This window comes from Cnephaeus nilssonii (genome assembly GCF_951640355.1).
Source record: "Cnephaeus nilssonii genome assembly, chromosome: 17".
NCBI classification, from domain to species: domain Eukaryota; kingdom Metazoa; phylum Chordata; class Mammalia; order Chiroptera; family Vespertilionidae; genus Cnephaeus; species Cnephaeus nilssonii.
The window spans coordinates 53,061,216-53,074,345 of NC_137088.1; positions in this window are offsets into that span (position 1 = coordinate 53,061,216).

Sequence of the window (13,130 nt, forward strand, 5' to 3'; positions counted from 1 at the left end):
CATAAGAATTCCATGAGATCGGCACCGTAGCTCACCTTCTAGGTGGAGTTACTGAGACCTGGTCAGTCAACTTACCCAAGCCACGTCCTCGTTAGGGATTGAGTCAGGAACCCAAAGCTGTGCTAACAGGTGAGCCACCACAGTCACAATAACCCGAAACTCTCTTATCACTCTAATTGAATTATGTTTGTGTTGCTCTCTCCTTCTAAACTCGTTGAGAGTCTGAGTCTCAGCCTATCTTGATATCCCTGTTGTTGAGCACAGTCTTAGGCACGTGGTAGGCACAGAGGCAACATTTGCTGCTCAAGCACCCCTCCCCCATCTTTTACAAGCTTGCTCTTCAAATCTGTGCACCTGCAGCATCAACGTCACCTGAAAGTTGTCAGAATGTGAATCTCAGCGCCCCCCCCGCCCCCCACCCCACTGGACTGGGATCTGCCCCTTGGTGAGGCCCATGGGTGATTTGCTTGTAGAGTGAGATATTAAGAAGCACCGTGTCACCCTATATGCCACCCTATGTGCCCCGTGAACACCCCTCCTGTGACTATCCCCCCGTCACTGCCAGGAGAGCCCATACTCTGCGCTCTGTGTATTTTTATGTACATTGTCCATATTCTCACAAGCCCTTAGTATAATAATTTCAAAAATATAAGCAAACATGTGGTTGGCATTATTGCCCCTTAACTGAAGAGCATCCAAAACATCTACTGCCCATGAGATTTTGGTAAAATCCTCTCTTGCTGTTGAACTTTTTCTTTGAGAGGCATTCAGACTAGTAAGAAAAGCATTTGGGAATTTATTGCCTGTCGTATTTGTTTCCAAAAGAACAGTTGGGTTTTTGACGCATTTCAAATTTATCATAAACATATAGAGATACATTACGTGCTTTCCACTGTCATTCTTACCCATGAGCTTTAGATAATCATTTGGCTGACCATATTTCCCTGTGAGTTCGGACACTCTTCTTGGACTTAGGTGCTCTAAATCAAAGAAAAATCTTTGCCTTGCCTGCAGATCCTCCCTAAAACAACACGATTCTTTCTTATGGGAAGTGCGTTGGCAAACATCCAGAGAAGGCAAGTGTGTAGGTGAAATGCCTGCAGAGGTGGCCACCACTAATTTCTCCCTCTATGTCCCCTCCCTCCTTGAATCACGGTTGGCCTGTGACTTGCTTGGATCAATAGAAAGTGGTGGAAGTGACACTGTGCCAGTTCTGAGCCTGGCAGCTTCAACTCTCACTCTCTTCCTTCCCGAGCTGCATGTAAAGAAGTCCAGGGTCTCTTAGACATGCAGGCCCCGGAGGAGGAGACCACAAGGAGAGAGAGGCTGTGTTGAAGAAAGCTGGGCAGCTCAGCCAACAGCCAGCACCTTAACCCCAAACACCAGCCTGAAGCCATGGGGGCCTGTCAGCCCAGCTCAGCCACCAGCTAACTGCCACTGCCTGGGTGAGCCTCGCCAGGGCCACACGGGCAGAGATAAGCCATCCCCACCGAGCCTTGCTCAAATTCCTTAACCCACAAAACGGTGACCAGCAAAAATGAACTTCGTTTCAAGCCACTCAATTTTGGGGTGATTTGTTATGCAGCCATGGATAACTGAGACAAGTGTGGTTCCGTGGACATGCAGGAAAGCATGAGTAGATATGGGAGGGGGAATGAAGTCTAATCAAATACGCCTGTCGTTAGGAATGCCAAAAAATAATGTTATCAGTTGACCTTCCTGACATGCTTGTCAGGACCCTTGATTGAATGCAACATGCCAACTGGCGGTGTGGTTTTCTGAACAGAGCCGCCTGTGTTACAAACATCCTGGCTCTTCTGCAGGCCGGAAAATGAGCTGCCTCTCTCCTCCCGAGGGCACAGGTCTGAGATGTGCACAGCATCTGCTTAGTTATACAGGGCAGGTTCTCCCACGCAGCTGGCAGGAAAGGGATAGCAGAAAGAACGACATAATTGAAGTCCTATTGCTTTCTTCCTGAAATGGCCAGGCGGGGCTCAGATTGTTCACATTATTTTTCACAAGAGACAAGTGGATGAATCTCAGAAAGGGGAATCCCAGCCATAAAACTGGCATTGGGATATGGAGTTTGGGTGTGTGCCTTTGGAAGGGGGTGAGGGTGGTAGGCATTGTATCTCTTGGGCACAGACTGACTCACCTACCTACCCAGGAGCCCTCTGGGTGTCAGGGCTGCGGGCCAGCTCGCACTCTTTTCCAGCTCCAATTTGTTAAGCGCCTCCAATATGCATGACAATGGGGAGGGGTGTGTTAGGGTACAGAGCCCAGTCAGCTGTGTCCCAGCCATCAGGGAGTTTGCAATCTCATGCTTTTGTTGACTGCTGGCTACCAGGCATCTAGAAGAGTACCTGGCAAATAGCAGGTGTTCAATAAATAGTATCAAATGAACCCATGATTGAATGAATATGTGGATATATATCTGTATATATCCCATTTTTTCTATAAGGACCAGAGCAGCTCACAGGAAGCAGACTAAAATCACAGACACTTAGAAGACAAATGGACCTTCGTGCTTCTCTAGTGCAGTGGTCAGCCCCACCCCAGGCCTGCTGGGCCAGAAACCCTGGGGCCCAGCACGTGTCCACAGCGCCTGTTTCAGAGCCGCCCTCAGTTTACAGATCCCGAGAAGGAATAAGGTGGCCTCCAAGTCACACAGCTACTTAACAGCTGGAAGTAGCACTGGGGTGACTACAGATTTGCCCAGAACAGGTGCATTTCCCAGGTCCCAGGACTTCCAGCAACCAATCTAGGGGAAGTTCTGGGCAGACTGGGAAAAGTTGGTCACCGCCATTGGAACGCTAGTTACCAAATTCACATGTAGAGCCCCGGCCTGCCACACTGCTCCCCTCCGGAGCACAGACCCCGTGCTGGGGAACGACTCCAGTGCTTTCAATGCATTAACTCCGCTAACCCTCTCAGTAGCCCTGGGGGGTAGGAGCAATACAGTCTTCAGGTCACACAGCCAGGAAATTAGGCTCCAGAACCAGCTCTTAACCATCACTCTCATATACCTCCTCTTTGCTAGAGTGACTTCCCAGCTCCTTGTCCACTAAGAAAAATCTCATTCCTTTCTTTGTCTTCATACCACATTTCCCAGTTTGCAGTTAATCCCATCGTTTGTCTGCCTGTTTTGTAAAACAGCCTGGGCGCAGGGTCCACCCCGTCTCGCACAGCGCCTGGATGGAGGGCTCAGGACCGACGTGCTGAGTGAATGCCATAGGCTTGACAGCAGGAGTCACTGACTGACGGACTGAGTGTGGTGGGCTTCCAAAGAAATCTAATATTAACCAAATGCCTACCATTTTCAGCCACCCTCTAGGTAAAAAGGTGGGTCAAACTTGGCCTTCAGGTGGGATTCATTTGGCCTGGTGTGTTTATTTTCAAAAATTGAACTTGACCTACTTTTAGGAGGTAGGCATCTGTTACCTGTCTTAATTTATATTTCCTGCCTCCCCACCCTGGCACGCATTGAGTTTGCAACTGTGATTTCAGGATTTCTCTAACATTAATTCATTTTGTCCTTTACCACAAGCCCATGTGGTAGGCTTTCCTATTTATACTTAAATTAAAACACACACACACACACACACACACACACACACACAAAACACTGAGGCTTGGAAAGTATAGGTAACCTGGCCAAGGTCACAAGCTTGTAAATTGGGAAGCAGGATTTGGCAGAGCAAGGAGGGAGAATAGTCTGGAATTGGTGATGAGAATCAGAAAAAACATCTCCCCCACCTCCTGGCCCAGTGATATGAGAGGGGCAAGGGAAAGACAAAACAAAAAACAGGCATCAGCCATTAACCTTCTCTGGAATTAAGAAAAACAGATATTTGGCTAGACAGTCGTCAATACCAGGGTTCAACAAACTTTCTTGGTAAAGGACCAGGTAGTAAATATTTTCAGCTTCTGGGGCCGTACAGTCTTTGTTGCAACCACTCTGCTCTGTCGCAGTAGCTGCAAGAGGAGCCGTAGACGATAGCAAGTGAACGGGTATGACTGCATTCCAATAAAACTTGATTTGCAAAAACAGGCTACAGGCCAGATTCGATCTGCAGGTAGAAATCTGCTAACCCCTGATCGATACTGATGAAAAAGCCCAGCTAGGAGAAGGTAAAATGAACAAAACTAGGACATGCTCATCTGAGGACAAAGATGAAAAAGGACTGACATTTAGGATCCTGGTTGCAAGCAGAACAGCCCTGTGGTTATGAAGGTTGTACACTGCACAACCCCAGGGGGCACCACTCACACTGACCTCAATGCCAATAGGTAACCTAGAAGCTGCCTAGAGCAGTGGTCGGCAAACTCATTAGTCAACAGAGCCAAATATCAACAGTACAACGATTGAAATTTCTTTTGAGAGTCAAATTTTTTAAACTTAAACTTCTTCTAATGCCACTTCTTCAAAATAGACTCGCCCAGGCCGTGGTATTTTGTGGAAGAGCCACACTCAAGGGGCCAAAGAGCCGCATGTGGCTCGTGAGCGCAGTATGCCAACCATGGACCTAGAGCATAAGCTGGGTGGCCACCTGTGACAGTCCTGTGTACAAGGATTTAATATCCATTACTACCCATGTGGCTCTAATGAAAGGATATTGTTGAGAGGATATCCCAGCTTGAGAGAACGTCCCTGCTATTTCTAGAAAAGTCATAACTACTTTTACTGAGCATCTGCTATGCATCATACACAATATCTAGCCATATATAAGTATTATCCTATCTAATAAAAGAGTAATATGCAAATTGACTGTCACTCCAACACACAAGATGGCTGACCCCATGTGGTCAAAGATCCTGCCTCCATGTGGACACAAGATGGCTGTCATAAGATGGCCAGCAGGGGAGGGCAGTTGGGAGGGACCAGGCCTGCAAGGGAGGGAAGTTGGAGGTGATCAAGCCTGCAGGGGAGGGCAGTTAGGGGTGACAAGGCCGGCAGAGAAGGGAAATTGGGAGGGATCGGACCTGCAGGGAAGGGCAGTTGGGGGGGGGGACCCAGGCCTGCAGGGGAGAGCAGTTGGGGGGGACCAGGCCTGCAGGGAAGGGCAGTTAGGGGCAATCAGGCTGGCAGGGGAGCAGATAGGCATCAATCAGGCTGGCAGGGGAGTGATTAGGGGGTGATCAGGCTGGCAGGCAGAAGCGGTTAGGGGCAATCAGGAGCCAGCAGTCCTAGATTGTGAGAGGGATGTCTGACTGCCGGTTTAGGCCCGATCCCTGTCGTTGGACATCCCTCGAGGGGGTCCCAGATTGGAGAGGGTGCAGCCCGTGCATGAATTTTGTGCACCGGGCCTCTAGTCTTATATAATCTTCCTAGCAAGGTCCAGAAAGGCTAAGCAATTTGCCCAAAGCACCCAGCTGGTAATACCTAACTCCCAAGTTTCCTTCAACACCTCCAGCCCATCGCTACGGGAACCCATTTGCCTGACTCCCAAGTCCGTGCTCCTTCCACTCCCCTCTCCTCTCAGCTTGGTTCTAAGGTTCTTTAATGATGACCTAGTAAACATGTATAAATAAAATGTCTCCTGAAGACCTAATTAAAAATAATTACATGCCTGAAAAGACACTAAAAGTATGCCAGGCGCACCAACAAGGAAGACATTCTTATTATATCAATGTCTTTATGGGTTTGGATTCTGTTCAGAAAAGCTCAGACTCAAAAGGTAATTGCTGGCAGTCTGCAAAATCCATCAACCCTTAATTAACATATGACAGTTATTCTAATTGCCTCAGACAACATTTCTATGTTTTTAATTGTAGAGCAATTTGCCAATCACATCATTAATTGGCAATTCACATTTTAAACATGTGAAAGACAGTGGGTCTTTATTCCTCCGAGGCCACTGAATACATTACTTGCATTTTTCAGATACGTTTTCTTCTTTTCTTTGACTACGGGACCCCCTTCAGATGGGCCTGGCAGCAGTTTCTTCCGGCCAAGGTGTATTTTCTCGGGCGACTTACTGCCACTTCAGCACTTGACTACGTTTTGCTAGCAGCTCCTTAGACCAGGTGGTTGTTTCTCTAGCCACCCCGAGTGGGCTCCTGTTGACTTCAAAGGGAGGATCATGGTGCAGAAAAAGTAGGAATCTGGTTCCAGGCTCAAAACCCTCCACACACTATGGACACTAACTCACTGCCCTCCTGTGTGTGAAGGGCCAGTTAACATGTGTGCGTGAAGCCTTGGGCAAAGGCACCTGGGAATGCCAGAACTTGCTGGAAAGCCCAGCACCTGATGGAAAAGAAAGGTTAGCGACCCAGTTCTAGTTCCAATACAGAACCCACCATTTGCTCACCGGAAGGAGCCAGAAGAGTAAGAATTGGTCTCAAAAGGCAGAAGGGCTGTAATGACAACCATTGGTTCTCTCTCTCTCTCTCTCTCTCTCTCTCTCTCTCTCTCTCTCTCTTTCTCTCTCTCTCTCAGTTCCATCATCACGAATCTATAGCTCACCATAGGCCAAGCACTGGGGTAAGTATTAAAGATTATAAAAGAATTCATCACCCAGCATCAAGCCCCCGCCCCGCCCTCGGCCACGCTCCTCTGGAACAGCAGCTGCCGCTGAGGCACCTGCCAGCTTCTGTGCAGACCCTTCCGGCCGGGCTGCTGTGGGTCCCAGGGTCCAGACTCCAGCCCTGTCAGGGGCGACAGTTTCTCTGCTTGAGCTTTGAGGGGGACAGGAGGAGCCGTGACCTTGTCCCTCATTCCCCCACCAAACCATCACCACCACTGCATAAAGCTGCACTTGGCTGTGAAAGCTTAGGGATAGGCTGGAGGTGTCTGATGGAAACTGGAAAACGAAACTGTCAATAATGGCAAACTCTGTTTACCTGGCTGTTCCCTGCGGAACAGGAGAAAGCACAGAAAGTAACACCTGAAGAGCAGGTCTCCTCGGGCCCTGTCTGTCAGACACCAGGGCATCCTCTTCCCAAGACGGTTCCCGGCTCCAAACACGCCTGTCTGGTCTTGACCTTGCACAATGGAGCTCAGCTCGGGCTGCTTATCCCCTGCGAGCTCACCTGGACCAGTGAATTCAGAAGCTCCGATACGGAGCTGTGCGTCCATTTATACTCTCTCTCACCGGGGCATTCCCCCCCCCCCCCCAGGGGATTTTAATGTGCAGCTAAAGTTGAGAACTACTGCCTTAGGGTAGATCCTGTCCATCCACCAGGCCACAGGGCCAGGTGGGAGCAGGGGGCACAGGTCCCAAAGCTTGAAATATTCAGCCTCAATCAGTTTGCAAACTGGAGGCCCACCCACAGACTGGATCCAGCCAGCAGATGTGTTTTGTTTGGCTCAAATAGGGTTTAAAAAAATGGAATTACTTGCCAACATTTATTAATGGGATTATATTACATAAAAATTTGAATATCTGGCTTCTTTTGAAAAATAGGGCTACCTGGTCATTCTCCATCTGCATTCCTGTGCGCCACAATGGGCTGGAGAGGAGGAGCAGCTAGCCCTCAGGTGCAGCATGTGCTCTCTGGTTCACCGCAGTCCCCACCACTCTCTATTGCCTCACTCACTCACCTTCCTGGTCCCTGTGGCTCTGACTAAAGGGGGAGGGGTGAGGAAAGGAGGGAGAAGTCCTGCCTCCCTCCGTAATATCTCCCCAATGAAGTGCAATACAAGGACTCTAGCAGTAATCCACTGGATAAGGGTGGAAATGAACACACAGATTCCTGGATTCACAGAGAAGCAAGAAGATAATTTTTTTTCTATACACAGCTTCATCTGCAGAGGACCCTGCCTACGATGGGAGAGTCCTGAAAATTATTCTACAGGAGTGGCGTAAGTTTGAGTCCTACCTCATCCCCATCCTTACCTTGACCTCAATTTCTTTTGTTTGCTTATTTGTTTTTTATCCTCCCCCAAGGATATGTTTTTATTGATTTTAGAGAGAGAGGAAAGGAGAGAGGGGGAGAGAGAGAGAGAGAGAGAGAGAGAGAGAGAGAGAGAGAGAGATATGAGAGAGAAACATGATTGGTTGCCTCCTGCATGCACCCCAACTGGGGACCAAACCCGAAAAGGTATGTGCCCTGACAGGGAGTCAAACCCGAAACCTTTTAGTGCACAGGACAATGACCTAGCCAGGGCTTCACCTCCATTTCTTTGTTCACCCTCCGCCGTGGCTTGCATTAAGGAAACAAAAAGTCCCACCCCCAGACTCCGTAGCTGTTTGAAAATACATAGTTCCATAGTTACCGGTTACTGATGCCTCAGGCCAGGTCACAGTTGCCAGGCCAGACGGCCCCACACCTGCCTTCCTGGAGCAGTGGTTCTCAATGTGTCTCATACACCTTGTTGCAGACTCCTGAGCGCCACCCTAGACTCCGAATCTGGCCCTCTGGGGGTGGGGCCAGGTGTGCACATTTGCCAAGTAACGTTTGTACTCAGTAATAATAACAGCCGCAGGTAGCTGCAGCACGTACTGGGGTTTATATGTATCATCTCATTTAATCTTCACAGAAATCCCTAAGTTGGGTAGCAGTAGCCCTACTTTACAAATGAGGAAACAGCAGCACAGAGAAATTAAGTAAATTGCTCTAGGTCACACAGGAAGTAGCAGAGCTGGGATTCTGATCATCGGTTCTAGTTGGCAAATCACTGCTCTGAGCCAAAGGAAGACTCATGAGCTCCCAGGCCACGCAGGTCAAGGAGGGTGAGGTAGAATTTTGTCCATTACAATGAGGAAACACTGGCCTTGGTTTTAGTAACTTGAACTGTTTGGGGTAGAGAATAGACAAAAGCATACCACCTATAGCATATGGTAGCATGTGAGTAGATGACAAAAATATCCTGTGTCCATAGGATCTGGCCTCTGCTTAGCTTTCCGATGTCATCTTTGGCCCCTTATTTCAGCTCCCTTCTGTCCTACGGGTCTTCATACTGAGACCTAACATGTCCCTCTGTCCGAATGCCCTTCTCCTAGACCAGGGTCCGCGCACTTCCTCCTCACAGGCTCGGTGGGAAATAGTCCAGGCCGTGGGCGCCACAAGGTCTCTGTTGCACCTTCTGCTCTGTGGCTGCAGCCAGAAAACGCTGCAGACAGTGTGGAGGTGAGCGGGCGGGCTTCTGTCCCAGGAGCCCTGACGGACCCTGACATTAGAGTTTCACACTGCTTTTTTTGTGCCACAAAATATGTTCCACCTAGATTTGCTTTCAGCCATTTAAAAACGGAAGACCCATGCTTAGCTGACGTCGCACGCAAACTGACGTCGGGTGGGATGGCGAGGACCGGGATGTTACCCCCTTCATCCTCTGGGGCACACTTTCCTGCGCCTTGGGCTGGGCTCTGCTTCTTGGGGGTCCCTGCCTCCTCCTGCATCGCCTTCTAAGCTCCCTCAACAACGCGGTCCCTATTTGAAGATGTTCTTGTTCATACACGAGTTTGGCTGCAGGTTGAGGGTCTCCCTCTGCTAGGATGTAAGTCCCACAGGGCATGGAGCTGGTTTGCAGATAAAGAGAAAAAACTCAGAGCAATTAGGCAATTTGCTAGAAAGTGGAAGAGCCAGGATCTGTACCTAGGAGTGCACTCTTTCCACCCTGCTCTCTTATTCTTCACACTGCCATCAGTCATTTCCTCATTATAAAACTACTAGAGGCCCAGTGCACGAATTTGTGCACCAGTGAGGTCCCTTGGCCTGGCCTGTGGGATCAGGCCGAAACCGGCTCTCCAACATCCACTGAGGGGTCCCCAATTGCGAGAGGGTGCAGACCAGGCCGAGAGACCCTACTGGTGCATGATCAGGGCTGGGGAGAGACACGGGAGGTTGGCCAGCCAGGGAGGGACCATGGGGGGCTCCAAGGCATGTCTGGCCCATCTCACTCAGTCCCGATTGGCTGGATCCCAGCAGCCAGCTGACCTACCAGTTGGAGCATCTTCCTCCTGGTGGTCAGTGCACGTCATAGCGACTGGTTGAGTGGCCTTAGCATATCATTAGCATATTACGCTTTGATTGGTTGAACGGCTGGATGACCGGACCTTTAGCATATTAGGCTTTTATTATATAGGATACTTGCCTTATTGTGATTATCTTTTTACTATTACTAAATATATTTTTTTCTGAAAATATCTTTCAATGCTCTTCTTACAAAAAAGAAAGGTTGTCTTCATGATACAAATAGTTAAAATGGGACGAGATGCTGTTAAATGCATTTTGGGAGGAAGATTGGATACTTAAAGAAGGGGTTTTCATTTCTAAAGCTGATACTATGTAACCTCAGAGCAGAGAGTTGATAAAGACCAATTTAATGGCAAGGACTTGAACTATTTGGTTATTACAGATTTAAATTTTGATTGAATCAGCAAAACAAACTATTAGGCAGCATTGAAAATCGATGTGAAATGGGTTTTTGTGTGATTTGCTGCTCATGAGCTGGAGTTTGACACAAACCAGATGTCTTATTGGAATCCAATTAGAAAGATTGGTTCAATACAACCCCAAATTGATTAGCCATAATTCCCATTATAAACACTATAGAGTCATGCCCACAGTCTGCCCTCTAAGGAACATGGTCATCTATTGTGCACATATACATCTTAGAAACATCTTAGATGGCCTAAAAAAAAAAAAAAAATCTAGCCCCTCCCCTGCAACCTGTTTTCTAGAGAATTAAAATCAGATGTGGTTATCTTTGGCAAGAAGAACCTGCTAAACATGCTTATTCATGAATACAACAAAAATTGCCTTGGCCTGATAGCTGGTTAGAGCGTTGTCCTGCTATGCCGAGGCTGTGTGTTCAATCCCCGGTCAGGGCACAGACAAGAAGAAACCAATGAGTGCAAAAATAAGTGCCTCAACAAATTGATGTACTCCCCCCCCCCCCCCCCCCGCGCCTCTCTCAAATCAAGCAATAAAAAATTTTTAAAACATCATTGAGTTCCAGTTATGGAACTACTATGGGAGCTACTAAATTAACTATATACCAGAGCTCACGGTCTTGGAGAAATTATCAGGCACATATCGAAGTACCTAGAAAATGATTAGTGTTATTTAAAAGATGTTGCCCTGGGCGGGTAGCTCAGTTGGTTAGAGCATCATCCCCATACACCAGGGTTGCAGGTTCAATCAGAGCACATATAAGAATCAACCAATGGCCCTAGCTGGTTTGGCTCAGTGGATAGAGTGTTGGCCTGGGGACTTAAGGATCACGGGTTTGATTCCAGTCAAGGGCACATGCCCGGGTTGAGGGCTTGATCCCCAGTAGGGGGCGTCCAAGAGGCAGCCAATCAATGATTCTCTCTCATCATTGATGTTTCTATCTCTCTCTTCCTCTCCCTCTCTGAAATCAATAAAAATATATTTTAAAAAGTATCAACTAATGAATGCATCAATAAGTAGAACAACAAATCTCTCTCTCTCTCTCTCTCTCCCCCCCTCTTTCTCAAATCAATAAAAATTACTTTTTAAGATGCTGTCAAATTCTTGTATACTCTTCCCATAGAATTAGGGGGTCTGCTTCTTCCCTTGCCTCCGGGGTAAGACTGCTCTGGGCAATGAACAGGGCTGAAGTGGTGCTATGCACGGTCCGGGCCTGCCTTTGAAGGGACCCGCAGCTCCCCTGTTGGTGTTTTGTGGCCCTGAGCTGCCATGGAAACATCCGCTACTCGGAGGCCCCCATGCTGCAGGAAGCCCAGGCCAGGCACGGGGAAAGCTCTGTGGAGACAGCGAGAAAAATGCTCCGGCCAAATTCGCCGAGGCTCCCGGAGTCACGGAACAAAGATGCGCCATCCCTGCTGGGCCCTGACCAAAGTTTTGGCCCAGAGAATCGTGAAATAAAATAATAAGTTGTAGCTTCAAGCCAGTAAGTCTTAGTGGAGTTTGTTCTGTAGCAACAGATGACTAGCGCACGCTTAGTGTTAACGGGAAGGGAGGTGTGAGAGCCACGAGGAATCAGAAGAAAACGGATTGCTAGCCTCAATGATGGTGCAGGAAACGCACAGTGTAAAGGAAGTGGTGACATTGAGTTTGGAAAACTTTAGAGCTGGGAGATTCGAGATGAGAAGATAAGGACCGCGCAGGCAGGAGAAACACGTGGGTGCAGGGACAGAGGTGAGAAAGTATGGCATGCACACGGAAGACCGAGAGCCCATTTGGCAGAGGAAATGGTTTGTGAGGGAGAACTGTGGCGACATGAACGAAAGAAAGCCAGGCCCCACATTCATGGCGCAGACGGCCAGGAGCGCCGGGCCCGGAGCTGGGTGCCAGTGAGTGGACAGCGAGGCGCCGTTCATTATTTTGACCAGAGAAACGACGTGGCTAACCCTGGGCTCGAAGGAAGTGGGCTGCGGGGCTGAAAGTGGGAGTGGATGTGAGGAAGAAGCCGTGCCGAGGGCCGAGCAGCTGGAGAGCTGGCGTTCACGCTGTCACCTCCGGGCAGGAGGGGCACGGGGCCAGCAGGCAGGGTCACCGCCCTGCCCGTCCATGTCCCAGCCCCTGAGCCTGTGAACAGGCTGCTTTACGGGGCAAAAGGGACTTCGCGGATTCAATGAAGCGCAAGGACCGTGAGATGGAAGGTTATCCTGGGTTATCCAGATGGTCCCAACGTAATCCCATGCTCCCTTGGAATGCAGACCCGTTCCCAGGTGTGGTGGAGAGAGATGTGTCCGTGGAAAAGGGTCCGAGCGATGTGACAGGACACAGACTTAGCTGGCTATTGCTTTGCAGACAGAGGACGGGGTGTGAGCCAAGCGAAGCTGGAGAGGACACCCCGTGCACAGTCAGTGAAAAACCTGGAATCTCAGTCCTAAGACGGAGGAACTGAATTTTGCCAACAACCCGAACCATCAAGGAAACAGATCTTCCCCTAGAACCTGCAGGAAGGAACGCAGCCCTGCCCACACCAGGGTGCAGCCCAGTGAGCCTCCCGTCAGACTGCTGCTCTCCGGAACCGTAGGGAATACACTTGTTATTTGAGCTGCCACACGTGTGGCGATTGGTTATGGCAGCAACAGAAGGTGAGCACAGGTGTCCATTGGGGCCTGGGATTGACTGGGCAGCGCTCTCGGTGCCCTGGAAGCCAGGGCTGGATGGTCGCTCCTGAGCCTCCTCCCCCTGGGACCGTGCTTCTATTTTCATGCTACATGGAAACGTTGGCTTTTTGTCCTGGTATG